General features: G+C 35.4%; 1 pseudogene; it reads right to left on the bottom strand.

Moving 5' to 3' along the window:
- Positions 1 to 621: 621 nt before the first annotated feature.
- Positions 622 to 1,851, bottom strand: LOC142533566 (WD repeat-containing protein RUP2-like; annotated as a pseudogene).
- Positions 1,852 to 12,379: the final 10,528 nt, after the last annotated feature.

Raw genomic sequence — 12,379 nt, 5'->3', positions numbered from 1 at the left:
TAATAAAAGTATTTTTCATTAATTATCTCCGGTCTCCGTTCTCGCGCGAAAACTATTAAAAGCCCTTATGCATGAAACTTTAATAACCCATGAATTAGAACATATATTTATGCGACAAACATGTATTTAATGCATTAAAACCATTTAATAAAATACAACAGAAGTTTGATAACTTGCATGCATGTTGTTTACGTGACCTACAAAGTTTCGAGACATTTGAAAACATCTGTCCCAAAACGAAATAGGCAAATTAGCTTGTGTCTCCCATAACTTTGAGTATTTTTCATATCTAAAAATGTAACATCCCCCGTCAATTCTTAAGGTGTTTCTTGTCCTATCAAGGGAGAAATAACAAACGGAAAGGAAATGAAATACGATTAAGCTAATTAGGTGTTGGCTTCTTTCGTGGTTCATTTTTCGAAATACCCATCTCGAATATGGTTTAATTTGATGAGAGTGACAAATATTAATATGTCATCAATTAAGGCATAAAATCAAAATACATTATTCATATTTATTTAACTGTGACAAAATAAATGTGTAATTAAAATTTTCCATTCCATTGCAACTCCAACTTGATAATGGCTCAAGATCAAATGTTTACCCTAATTAATTAAGAGCTTACCTTGCCTTCCTTAAACCCTCAATTACTTGCAACACCCCATTTGAGCCGCCGGCCACCAGGGTACACCTCTCCTCCCCCATCTGCCGCCAGCAATTGCCGCTAACAAAACTCCGGTCGGTTGGAGCCACCAAATCGAATCCGCGGACCCAAATCGGGTTGCTCCACCTTTTATCATACACAAAAATATGATTATTCTCTGATCCACAGCTTAACAATCCTCCGTTTCTCCAAACAGATAAACCACGAATCTTTTGTAGTTTACGTGGCCTCTGTAAGTTCGTATCAGTCTTAGGTTTTCTGTGTTCCACATCATCAAACATCCATCAATGGACGAGGAAACCATTGTTTGCGAATCAAGAAATCTGGTATACGTCACGGGTTTCTGGTGGCCGTCTAAGACAAAGACCGGGTCGACCGTTTGCCGGATATCGTAGCCGTATATTTTCCGATCGGTGCATCCGACGGTGACGAGAGGTTCACCGAAAGGGTTGAAAACCGGGTTACGGGCAGACCGATTTGGCTGCACAGACGCGAGGCAGCTTCCCGTGTCACACCGCGGGTCCCACATTTGCATGGTTCCGTCGTCCGAAACGGATGCTCCGATAATCGGTTTGGATACCGAATAGTCAATGCCCCAAACCCGCCTCCCGCTGTGCTCGTCGCGCTCGAAAATGGGCACCCGTCTCTCCAGATCGTACTCCATCACCACCCCATCGTAGTCTCCGGACCCGAGAACCCGAGACCCCGATCCGGGCTTCCATTTGAGGCTGCTGAGCATCGCCGGTGTGAACATATAGTACTCGCATGCTGCGGCATGGTCGAGGAACCTGACTCCACCTTCGCCACTCTCGGGCGATAAAATTGAATTGTGAACGTTGTAAATTCTGATTTTTCTGGAGATGCCGCCTGTGGCCAAGAGGGTGTCGCTTTGGTCGAACTCCACCACACCAATGGCGTCGGAGACGGTGGAGGAGGAGGAGGATATGACGGTGGAGAGGCTGAAATCCCATTCGCACCTTGCTTCCTCTTCTTGATCATCATCTTGTAGAGATTGTTGGCTTCTTTCTTCGTTTTCTTCTCCTTGTCTGGTGTCTGAAACTGAGCAGCTTGGAGGATTTTGGGTGGGGAAATGGGATGAAAAGTTTTTCATTTCCCATTCACATGAAATTGGTTCTTGGTTTTAATCTGAGTTGTTGTGGACTGAGAGGGTTGCCTTTTTTTCTTTTCTTTTTTCAAGTTTCTCTTTATTATATATATATATATATATATATATTTTTTTTTAATTATGTGAGGAGTGTAGGTTGGGGGCTTTTCAACCAATCAAGAATGGCTGTGTGGGAGCTTATGCTTTAAATTTTTCAGATAAACATACGGACAAGGATATTAGAAAACAGAAAATCAAAAATAGTTTTATGAAGTAAAAAATATATATTTCATCTTCATTCAATAAGAAAATATAGTCAAACTTATTATAATTAATTTTTTTTAATCTAAAACTATCATATCTTAATTAAATATTTTTTAAAATTTTAATTTAAATGATTATATCATATTTTCCGTAAAAAAATATAATAAAAACTATTTTGTTAACATTTTTATATTTGATATCATCTCTAGAAAAATATTATTTAAGATCAAAAAATTTTGATACATACGAACACATCATCTGTCAAGATATACTAGTTAATATAAAATATCATGTCTGATATATTTTGAAAAACACAACAACTCATATGAGACAGTTCACGGGTCAATTTTGTGAGATAAATCTCTGATTCGATTGACTTTTGAAAAATACTTATTTTTTAAAAAATTATTCATTTTCCTGCATATATGGATTAAGTCGATCGATTTCACAGGAGATCTACTATTTAGGATAAATGTAATTTCAGTTTCTTATATTTGAGTTTTTTTATTTTATATTTTCTCATAATCACGTATTAGTCATATATTTTTAAATATTTAATAATTTAGTCATTTTGAGAGTTTTGAAATGACATTGTATACATAAGAGTCCATTGGAAAAATGATCAAAATTGTAAACAAAAAAACAAAAAAATTAATAGTCTATTATTGAAATTTGACAACAAAAAACACTAAAATCGCAACAAAAAGGCAAAAATAAAATACCAAAATTTTAATTTTTCATTTTATGTGAGATGCGTATATACATTTTTTAATAATTGGGGGTAATGAATAGGTGATTTGTAACATAATTCACATTTAATACATTAAATAAAATAAAATTAAATAAAAAAATCTTCAGGATGATTAAATTTGTGGAGAAAATTTGTAGATGTGATGTGAGCCAGTGAGATTTTGGTATATATTATGAATCTAGATTTCATTAAAAATAATCTTTTCTTTTAACAATATTTACCACAATAAATTGCATTTATAAAAAATAATATTCTAATAGAGGTTGTTTCGGAAAACTTATTAACCCTATGTAATATTGGAAAATAAATTGGTTTAAAAAAAATGAGTCACCCTAACTGAAACGTTTGATGTTGGTGTAATAATTGTCCCTGCTTGGTAGAGCGATCGAACCGTAGTGCTTGAGCTGTTGTGCAGTTTAAAAGATTTGAGTTGCACCATTATCACTAGCTATAGCTTTTGGTAAAGCGGCAAACGATCGGTCTTACAATTGGTATCAGAGCCAAGGCCACGGGTTCGATTCTTATTGATTGCAAGGAGTGCAATTATTGGGAGGGAGATTGTTGGGTGCAATAATTATCCCTACTTGGTAGAGCGATCGAACCATGGTGCTTGAGCTGTTAGGCGGTTTAAAATATTTGAGTTGCACCATTACCACTAGCTATAGCATTTGGTAAAGCGGCAAGCGCTCGATCCTACATCTGCTATTCGTTTTGCTTAAAAGATACTAGAAATAATTTTTTAAAACCTATTATTTTTGGCCGAATCATATACATATATATTAAATATTTTTGCACCATTTTAAAAATAAAACCAACCAACTAACATTTGAACAATCCAAAAATAGTTCAAAATGTCAAATCGTCTAACATTTTACCAAACCTAAAAATAATCTTTTCAAATATTGCGAAGAGTATCATCCTCTCAAAAACCACTCAAAAAGCATAAATAAATAGTCTTAAAATATTTATCATAAATCATAAACTTAAATGCGGAAAGTAGAAGCGCTGGTCCTCGGGTTATGTCCACCTCTAGTCCAGTCAGATCAGACATCCAAGCCTCCCTCAACCATATTATCATACTCACTTGCATCCATCACACCTAGTGAGTCTAAAGACTCAACACATCATATTTTTTATAGCAAGTAATACGTATACAGATCACCTACAACAGTGAAAAATACTTGTACGTAAAATAACATTTTCATATTAATGCATAAACTTTAAACATAAACATTTTCATATCATCATAAACATATACATATCATCATCATCATATACATATTCATATTCATGTTCGTGTTGAGTTGAATTCAGATCGTTGATTGTCACTTTCGTGTTCGTATACGTGTTGGGCGATGGATCCATTTACATGTTACCACAGTACTGGGCGGCGGGGACACCAGCGACACTCTCACCGGTCAACTGGGCCTTGACCTTACGTATTAACATATCATCGTATTCATATACATATCCGTATCCAAGGAAATACGATCGTCGGGCTCCCACTGTGACCATAACCCTCACGATAACTCCAACATATCATCGTATTAGTCACAATCATTTCACTTCCTTCAACATGTTATCATCACTTAATAAAACTCATGCATATACGTATCATTTTGATTTTCGAAACCAAGCATGCAACATATCTTTTAAATGTTCAATAATTAAATCCTAAAAATCCATGAACATTTAAAAATCATAATTTAACATATAAAAATTCATAAACATTTGAAATAATCATATTAGCCTAAAAAACAGCATTCAGAGTACTGTCATGACGTTTAATAATTTTTACCCTGGACGTATAATTTCCCGTTTTTGATTTTTTCTTAATTTCATTGACTCTAACATGTCCCAAATAATTATTTAAGGTTACATGAATTTTTTCATATTTTTATTTAGCTTAAATCGAGAATTTGTAATTTAATAATTAAATATAACATATTAATATGTTTTAATCCCGAATTAAACCCAAACCTTGCTATAAAATTCTCAAATTAAAAATTTATACTTTTAATAATTATTTGAGTTTAAATATAATTTTTTATAATTTTAATAAGCTTAAAACTAGGCGTTTCAAATAATTCTTTAATTAACGTTTCGTGTGGCGATTAAATCTCGGATAAATCCAAACTCGTTATTTTGATCCCAAATTTTAAACATAACATTTTTATTATTTATTCTACCCTTGTGAGCCATGAACCGCACCCTTGGACCCATGGTTTCAATTTTATCCTTTTAATTTTCGTTTTTGACACATTAATGAACACATCGAGCCATCTCCCAAAATACTCGAGCCATGCCCAAGTCACCTCGGGCCAAACCCGAGCCAACCCACCTAGGAACCATACTGAACAAGCCCAGCCCAAAGAACCAGCCCCTAAGGCGCTCAAACATCCTGGAACCGAGCTACAAAATATGTGCACAAGCTTCCTTTGGATCCTAGGACTCCAATCGACACTAGGACACTTCCAGCCCTCAAACCACTAATCACCCATGACCTTTACTGACCCTAGACCAGCCCCAGACCCGAGCCACCCCCAGCACGTGCCCCTGAGCCACGCACAAGCCGCCTGAAATGTTCAGCAGCCTACGAGTTCCTAGGTTGCTCCCTCACATTTCATGTTCTGCTCGTGCCCTCCCTGAACCAAACCATACCAGCCCCTGCCAGACCCTTGTGCACCCTCTTAGGACCATAAGGACCTAGCCCAGCCCAGCCCTAAGCCCCTTGGCCGAGCTTCTTTCTTCCTGCACAACAGCTGCCCACCTGCGCTACTTTCCTTTGGGCTCTCGGGTGGAGTCCTAGCTCCCCAGCCCCTGGTCTCGAGTCCTAGCGTGGCTAGGGCTCTCTCCCTGACCCCTCACGGACCCTAGCTAAGCCCTGGCCCCAGCCGAACCCAAGCCAAGCAACCAACCCATAAACCGAGCCCTCAAGACACACATATACGTGAATGGATTTCCAGATTCTGTTATTTGTTTGTGCAGCTTATTGTGCATGTTTCTAGGCCCTTAAAATTGTATAAAACAACCCTTAATCCATACCTTAATCAGTGCCGGAACCAGAAATATGGCTCCGCCCGGGCTAAAATTTTAAACTCTATAATTTTTTAATATATTAAATTGATCTACCCTAGCTAATATTATATTATTCCAAAATTATATAAAATTTACATATAATTTTTTTAAAAAAAATTGGACCACCCATGCTTTAGCCCGGGTACAGGAGCCTTTGGCTTCGCCCTTGACCCTAATCATGGCAGCCCCTTAACCACAAGAATTTCATGATTTATGGATTAAATTACATGTTTTAAAAACCACCTAAGATGCTTGTTCGAAAATAATACGGTGCAACTTGTTTTCATGCAATTTCATAAACAAATACATAATATGGTGTGATGATGATTAAAAGAAAGAATATGGCGTGCCTACGAAAACGAAGCGGCGATGCGAAGAACGACGACGTACACCTTGGCCGAATTTCCCTTGGACTTACAAAGCTTTTCCCTTGTTTTTTCTCTTGTGTGTGCCGTGTGTTTGGGTGCAAGGGAGAGTTATTATTTGTGTAAAAGAGGTGGGCGTGTGTTATGGGGAGAGTTTAATATATTTTATAGTTAATTAATCATTAATTAATTTATGTCCATTAAGCATACAAATTAGGCTCATTAGTGTTTAATTAGAATTTAATTAAAATATTAAAATAATTTTTTAAAATAAGTTTGTGAATTTATTAGCTGCGTTGCCAAAATGTTCGTATTTTTGTTGAAAAACCCAAACAAATAAAATTTACGTCCCGGCGTATAAAATCACATCAAAACCCCACATTTTCAAAAATAAGAAAAATCATCACCCTTATTTTAAATAATTAAAAACAATTATTTAATAAAAATATTTTCAACTTTTTTCAGCCCTCGGTTTCCGCTCCTCTATCGCAACTCGAATAACCTTTAAAAATATATTTTAATGCAACCATGTAGAAAAATATATTTTAAACATGTCAAAATACACAACATAATTAATTTATGTAATTAAAATAATTAATTGAAATACACAAGGAATTTAATAATTGCATGAATGAGGTTCGCGTGGACCTTCGAATTTTCGGGCGTTACACTAACTTATTTAAAACATTGATTATAGTATTTTCAAAGGTTTAATTATCACCACAACTTATAATAAATATCAATTATATCTTGTATAATATATTACACAAATTGATGTCATAGCTATAATATTAATACTGTTACCGAGTAATATCAACAAAGTATTTTTTAAAAAAAATTAATATGTATGCAAAATAGAGAATGAACGTGAAATCCACAAAAATCAGTATAAAATAAGATTCGAAATACCCTGTATGGTTTCAAATTGTTAAATCGAAAACTTGGCATGTGAAAAAGAAGAAGAAGAGTGGGAAGTTTTTTTAGGGAAATTGTGAGGCATTGCCTTTGGGGTAGACTAATTGAATGTTACAATATTTAATAAAAATTGAAGTGCGGGTTTTGTATGTAGTTTTAAGTGGAGGGGACAAGAGGAGGAACGGTACTGTATTCTTGTGTACCTCAAATGTTTTGAATGTGGTCGTAGGTTGTTTGACATCCAAGCCTTATGTCCCTCCCTCCCCTATGTTCTATTTCGTGTACAATTGTATTCCCCACTTTCTACTTGATCCAGACACTTGAATTCTCAATTATTAAAGAATTAAAAAATTAAATAAACATCTTTTATTTAATTTCCAATTCATTCAATAATAATTGATTTTTTTTTAAAACTCACTTTTAACATAAATAGTTAAAATCATATTCTAATTATTTATTTTACAAGAAAATTATTAATCTTTCAAAAATTAATTTTCAAAAGAAAAGTTGAACTTATTTTCATAAAATATCTATTATGTCCGAAATTTTGAAAAATCGAAAAATCGCACCATAGGCCCGAACAATTCAATCCCATTATCCAGCAAAGTGCCCGAGATGTTCCTGGAGACCCGACCATGCTGCCTGCCCACTGCCCGAACGTTTCGGGCAGTCGGAAGAGTCCTGTGCGCACGTGTGGACGCTCAGCACGTTGCGCCGTGCAGTGTGCGGACTCTCCCAAAGCTCCGTTGCACTGCGGGCAAGCCGTGCGCGTGTCGTGCGAGCATGCCGGACGCTGCGTGCGCTGTCTGCCAGGAATAATTCCGGGCAGATCCGAATTATTATTATTTTAAATCAAAAATAAAATTTTTATGGTGCATCAATTTTCTGAAAAATTTTCTTATGTGGTTAGAAATAAAATATCAGTTGATGCATCGTATTCTCGCACTCAAGACGCATCGAAAGTTTAAAAATTTTGTTTTTGAGCGTCGTGTGTTTAAAACTATTCATAGGATGTTTTAGAATCATACCTTTGCATTTAGAACGCTGGACTCCAAAATATTCCCGTTTTTACGCGGAGATAGTCCTTCTTGTAAATCCCTATGAACGGCTCTTCGACTTTGATCGTCTAATCAGGTCCACGATCAGAAGCTTTGTTCATCGCTCGTATTGCACTAGAAATCGCAAGCGATTTGTGCATTGAGATTGCGCACTCCGAATTTTCAAAATCCGGTGACGGTGTATCGTCGGCGGCGCGGTGGTGGAAGGAAAAATCACTTGGCCTAAATTTTTCCGCAATCCCCTTGAATTGGCCGAGAGAGTATTTCATTTTTTTTTTTTGTAAGAAAATTCATTGATTCTTAATCAATGATTAATGGAGCTAATTATGGTGTATTTATAGAATGAGACACCTAATCTAATTAGGAGTCTCTCTCCCACAAAGACTCTATATTTTCATTATAATTAAATTTTCATATAATTAATTTATGATGTATTTATTAACCTTTAATAATACATGATATTTATGGAAATTTGTGCATGTTAGTAGTCACCACTACTAGCACAATCATTTAATTAGTAAATTTCAAATTCAGTAAAAAAATGATTCCGAACTCATTATAACCTCAATCGATGATCCGAGAGCGCCGATGTATCAATGATACAAGTCTTGTTCATATAATGAAAATCGAAAATTTCGAAGATCGAAATTTTCACTTACTATATTGGGCAGCTGCCAGTTTTAGTGAACTATTTCACAAAACTGGCAGTTCCACTCTCCTTCCTTATTTAGCAATCATGCGAACTTCTATTTTTTCCATCATATACAATCAGCTCATAAACTTCTTTATAAGCTTCTTGTTTGATCTCCATCATTTGTTCTCTAATATTTTTCTTAGACGTAAACCCGAGCTTTTCGATTTAATAACTTAATGACTAAACCATGAAGCGTTTTTAACTCGAAAAAATTCAAAACTTAATATTTTCTTCCCAAATTTTAAACATAAACTTTTAATCCCGAAACTTAACATGACACCTTATAATAAACCCATAAATATTTCTTAGATGTAAAATTAAGCTCATCAACTAATTTCTCAATTCGTTTTAAAACTTAACCGTACGCCTCGGTTTTAACCCGAATCGACTCAGAACTTAACCAAACTTTTCCAAACTTGAACCATAACTTATTAACTCCTACCATATCTTATGCAATCCAAATCATACCAGTTAAGACCCTCGGAATATCTTAGAATGCCTAATGAATTTTCTGCACAATTGATCAAGCCCTACCCAAGCCAACTTTCAATCCATCGAGCCTAACCTTAACCATCATGCCCAGACCCTATGTGAAACGTCTGCTTAATCGTTTCTTAAAAAGTACTAGAATTTTTTTTAAAACCCTTACTAGCATCGGCCGAACACTTCCATAAAATAATTAAAGTATTTTTGACGTCATTTTAAAATAACCCAACCAACTGATTTTTCAAAATCCAAAAGAAATAGTTTAAAGCCTATAATCGTCAAACGTTTTACCAATCTAAAAACATTATTTGAAAAGTATAGCCCATACTATAACCTTTCAAAAACCACTCCTAAACATAAATAAAAGTCATAAAATATCTTAAACATAACTTAAAATCATGAATCATAAACTAGTGCGGAAAACTAGTGTAGGTACTCGGGTTATGTGCACTTTCAGTCCAGCAAAGTCAACCATCAAGACCTCCATTAACATTATTATCACACTCACCTGCATCAATCACACCTAGTGAGTCTAAAGACTCAACACATCATATTCTTGATACCAAATAATACGTATAAAAAATCATATACAACAGTGAAAATACTTGTACTTAAAATATCATTTTCGTGAAGATGCATAAACTTATAACATAACATTTTCGTAAACATTTTCATGATGCATAAACTTTAAATAAAAACATTTTCATAATCTTATGCATAAATATTTTCATACACATTTTCATATAAACATATTCATATTCATATCCATATTCATATCAACATATTCATGTCATCATATTCATATTCATCTTAACATATTCATATTCATATTATCATATTAATATTCATGTTCATGTTTGTTGAATTCAGATCGTGATTGTGACTCGCATTCTTAATCGTATTGGGCTATGGATCCATCTAAAGAAAACCACAGTACTGGGCGGCGGGAGACACCAGCAACACTCTCACCGGTCAACTGGGCCCTGGCCAACGTATTAACATATTCGTGCTCGTATCACGTATTTGTATCCGTATTCCTATCAGTGAAAACACGATCGTCGGGCACCAACTGGGACCATAACCCTCACGATAATTCCAATATATTTAGTCACAATCTCTTCACGTCCTTCAACATTTTGTATTTCCATCACTTAATAAAAACATGCATATAATATCATTTTTATTTTAAACCAAGCATGCAACATATCTTTTAAATGTCCAAATCAAATAATAAAATTCATAAACATTTAAAAATCATAATTTAACATATTAAAATCATAAAACATTTAAACATATTAACATCTTAAAAATCCATAAACATTTAAAATTGACATATTAACATATAAAAATTCCATAAACATCCATAACAATTGAAAATAATCATATTAGCACAAAAAACAGCATTCAGGACACTGCCATGATGTTTACTGATTTCTAGGTGTAAAAAGATCGTTTTACCCCTAGACGTAAAATTTCACGTTTTTGACTTTTTCTTAATTCCATTGACTCTAACATGTCCCAAATAATTATTTAAGCCAACATGAATTTCCTCATATTTTTATTTAGCTTAAATCGAGAACTTTTAATTTAATCTTTAAACGTGACATATTAATGCGTTTTAATCACAAATTAAACCAAACCTTAATATAAAATTCTCAAATTCAAAACTTAGAATTTTAATAATTATTTGAGCTTAAACATAATTTTCCATATTTTATAAAGCTTAAATGAGGCGTTTCAATTAATTCGTTAATTAGTGCGGCGATTAAATCACGGATAAATCCAAAACTCGTTATTTTGTTCCCAAACTTTAAACATAGCATTTTTAAGATTTATTCTACCCTTCCAAGTCATGAGCCACCACCGTGGACTCATGGATTCAATTTTAGCCTTTTAATTTTTGTTTTTGACACCTTATCGAACACACCGAGCCATCTACTAAAATAATCGAGCCACGCCCAAGCCACCTTAAGCCAAAACCTATCCAACCCACCTAGGGACCCTACTGACCAAGCCCAGCCCAAAGAACCAGCCCTGGCCCGCTCAAAACCCTCCTGGAACTTGCCTCAAAATCCTGCACGTGAGTGTGTGAGTCTCCCATGAACAATAGGACTCCTACCTAGTCTAGGACTCTTCCAGCCCTTAACCATTTGACCCCTCATGAACCTAACCACCCTGGACCATGATCCGACCAAGCCCAGATCAACCACAAGCTCCAAAACCGAAGCCACATCTCAACAACTTGTCATGGTCGAGAAACCCATCTAAACATGCACTCTTGTTTCTGTTGCTAGGACCTAGCCAACCCAACCAGGCCTTGAACCAACCCCTCTAGCACCCTTTTAGGACCCTAAGAACCTAACCTAGCCTAGCCCTAAGCCCCAAGCTAGGACTCCTCCCAAGCCCTGGTCTCGAGTCCTAGCATGGCTAGGACTCTCTCCCTGACTCACCCATGACCTTAGCTAGCCCTGGACCCAGCCGAGCTGGGCCACACCCCAAGTTCACCTTGACATAAAATTGATTCCAGCTTGATCGTTTCTGATTGTATACAGTGTTTTGATTGATTTTTATGGACCTAAAGCCTTGTGTAAACGCCCTGAATTATACTCCTAACATGGCAGCCCTCTTAACCACATAATAACATGAATTTGGAATCAAAAAACACAAGTTTAGAACATGTATGCATATAGTTACAAAAATAACAACTTATGTGCCATGTTTTTCTTCAAAATATGCTTAGATAATTAATATGGTGTGATAGATAAGTAAAAGAAGAATATGGCGTGCATTTGCGTATTAAACGCACGAATATACAACGACGAAGAACGATGAAGAGGAGGGCCTATGCTTGAAATTCCTTGAAGCTTTCCCAATTTTTCTTCAAATTCACCTAAGTTGTCGTGTGTTTGGAAGAGTTTTTGGGGAGAGAAAATTCAGAAAGAGGCGTGGGAATTTTTGGGGATAATGGGGAGGGTTTTAAGTATTATATACTAATTTAT

Source organism: Primulina tabacum, chromosome 18 (assembly GCF_025594145.1).
Source record: "Primulina tabacum isolate GXHZ01 chromosome 18, ASM2559414v2, whole genome shotgun sequence".
In the NCBI taxonomy this organism is placed as follows: Eukaryota; Viridiplantae; Streptophyta; class Magnoliopsida; order Lamiales; family Gesneriaceae; genus Primulina; species Primulina tabacum.
This window is presented reverse-complemented; position numbering and strand designations above follow the sequence as displayed.